The 2,945-nt window shown below is 38.8% G+C and overlaps 1 long non-coding RNA gene across 1 annotated transcript in view; it reads right to left on the bottom strand.

Moving 5' to 3' along the window:
* Positions 1-2,315: 2,315 nt before the first annotated feature.
* LOC112482061 overlaps positions 2,316-2,945 on the bottom strand; it is a 7,893-nt gene continuing 7,263 nt past the window's right edge. The window contains exon 3 of the long non-coding RNA XR_003047183.1: positions 2,316-2,723. This is a non-coding gene — a long non-coding RNA (uncharacterized LOC112482061). The remainder of the gene's footprint in view (positions 2,724-2,945) is intronic.

The following is a 2,945-nucleotide window of genomic DNA, read 5'->3' as shown; positions in this document are numbered from 1 at the left end:
GGTCAAGAGAACATCATAGGGCTCGTTCCATCTGGGTTCTTTCTTAAAATTCCTGCTTGTCAAAAAGTTTTTAGGTTTTGCTTAGTAACATAGTTTTGCTTCTGTCTCACCAGAGCTTTGGAGGTTGTAAGGGATGTTCAGTTTGTAATTTACAGACATGTTGGAAAAGCTGTCCTATAAAAAGAGAACATTAGTCTGAGTTTAGATATAGTCTGCTTTAAGATCCTAGAAAGAGTAAAGCAAACTAAACCCAAAACAAATAGAAGAAAAGACAAAGTAAATATCAGAGCAGAAATAAATGAAAGGGAGAATAGAAATACAATAAGTTTTTTAAAGCTGTTCTTTGACAAGAGTAACAAAATTGACAAACATCTAGCTAAATTGACTATGGAAAAAGGGACAAGACTTAAATTATTAAAATCGGGAATAAAAGAGGGATAATAAAAAGAATTATAAGGAAATACTGTGAACGATTGTATGCCAACAAATTAAATAATTTAGATGAAATGGACAACTTTCCAGAAAGACACAAACTATACAAACTGTCTTAGAAGGAAATAGAAAATCTTAAACCTATAATAAATAAAGGGCTTGAATTTATAATAATAGTAATAATGAAAAAACTTCTCACAATATAAAAAAGCCCAGGACCAGATGACTTCACTGGTGAATTTTACCAAATATTTAGAATTAGCACCAATCCACTCAAAATCTAACAAAACATAGAAGAGGAAGGAACACTTCCCAACTCATTCTATGATGCCATTATTACTGATACCCAAACCCAGCCAAAATGTTATAAGACAAAAAAAAAACTGCAGACCAATATTCCTTGTGGATATGGTCTCACACACACACATATGCATGCACACACACACACACAATTCAACAAAATACTAGCAAACCAAATCTAACAACAGGATTATTACCAAGATCAATTGGGATTTTATCCTGGGATGCAAGGATGGTTCAACACCCCAAAATCAACCAATGTAATATATCATATTACTTGAATAAAGGACAAAAACCATATGATCATCTCAGTAGATGCAGAAAAAGCATTTGACAATCTTTAACACCCTATTGTGATAAAAATATGCAATAAACTAATAAAGAAATATCAAATGGCCAATGAGTATATGAAAAGACACTCGTTATTAGCTATCATAGAAATGCAAATCAAAACCACAATGAGATACAACTTCATACACATTGGGGTAGCTATAATCAAAATGGTGGAAAATAACGTGTTGGTGAGGATGTGGAGAAACTGGAACCCATATACATTGTTGTTGGTAATATAAAATGGTGTAGCTATTTTGGAAAACAATTTGGCAGTGCCTTAAAAAAATTAAACACAGAGTTATTATATGTCCAAGAAATGTGAAATCATATGTCCAGAGAAAACAGGTACATGACTGCTCCCAATAACTATATTCATAATAGTCAAGAGGCAGAAACAATCCATATGTCCATCAATTGATGAATAAATAAAATGCGGTCTTTCCATGCAGTGGAACATTATTCGGCCATTTAAAAGGAACAAAACACCTATACATGCTGCAACATGGATGAAACTTAAAACATTGTGCCAAGTGAAAGAAACCAGATATAAAAGTCCACATATTATATGATTCCATTTTTATGAAATGTCCAGAATAAGCAAATTCATAGAGGAAGAAAACAGATTAGCTGATGATGGCTGGTAGGCGGGGATGAGGTCAGGGTGGAGAAGGACAACGGGAAGTGATAGTTAATGGGTGCCACCCATATTCGGCATGATGAAAACATTCTGGAATTAGACAGTGGTAATGGTTGTACAACTCCGGTAACATATTAAAAACCACTGAATTGTACACTTTAAAGGGGTAAGTTTTATGGTATGTGAATTATATCTCAATGTTTTAAAACTCCGGCAAGTCATGGAATCAGTGTGATATACAGTGCAGAACAGAGTGGGACTTATTACCTTTATTTGATTGTTTCCTGCAATAATGTTATGAGAAAAGCAGAGCACGAAACTCAGTAGATTTTAGAAATACACTCTGCAAAAGTTTACGGAGTTCTTGCCATCCTATTCAACTGTGCCAGTTGCTTCAGCGTGTGAACGCTGAATGGTGCTCAGCTCCTCTCCAAGGGTCTTAGAGGCTAATGGGGAGGCTTAGAAGAGGACACAGTGGACTGACAGCCCCAAGAGGGTTGGCTCCGCTGCGTACGGAGCATTGGGCATCTCTGAGCAGCCACCAGGCTTCCAGTTCTGGATACCCAAGACAAGCCTCCCCAGAAAGAGAATGACTTGGAGAGATGAGGTTAACAGGCTGCCTAGAGGAAGGGCACCTGAATAAGTTACAGAATGAAATCGCACCTTGATCTCCCAGACTGGGGCAGGGGGAGGCGTGTGCAAGCGCGTGAGGGAGCATGAAGTTGTGCTCCCTCTGTCTGAGGCCCTTGACAAAGAAAAGGGAAGGACTGGGCCAGATTCCTCTGACTCCTGACCTAGCTTAATACAGGTTCCTCTAGGCAATGGGGACAGGGGTGAGGACGCTGCAAGAAACAGAAAAACTCAAACATAAGAATTGTCACATAACGGGTTTTATCAGAGAGTAAGAAAACAAGAGGAAGGGAAAACTTTTTAAAAGTACAACCTGGGTGGGAGCAGATGGTCCTTGTTCCACTTCAGTAAAGCGAAGAAGAGCAGAGGCACAGCCTGGACCACGTGGGCCCTGATGAGATAACGGGGCCTAGCTTAGTACCAAGTGACAGGAAAGGACAGCATCTTGCACAAACACCAGAGCATGACGGTTGACTCACGTCATGGGAATAGCAATGTGGAGGAGACACAGCCAAGCCCGCAAGGATGAGAAGAGACGTAAGTCTGGGATATGGTGGACACAGTACGAAAAACCCAGTTTTTGTGATAGGGGCAGATTAGAATAACAATTATT

The sequence above is a fragment of the Pteropus alecto genome, unplaced genomic scaffold, assembly GCF_000325575.1.
Source record: "Pteropus alecto unplaced genomic scaffold, ASM32557v1 scaffold156, whole genome shotgun sequence".
Lineage (NCBI taxonomy): Eukaryota > Metazoa > Chordata > Mammalia > Chiroptera > Pteropodidae > Pteropus > Pteropus alecto.
This window is presented reverse-complemented; position numbering and strand designations above follow the sequence as displayed.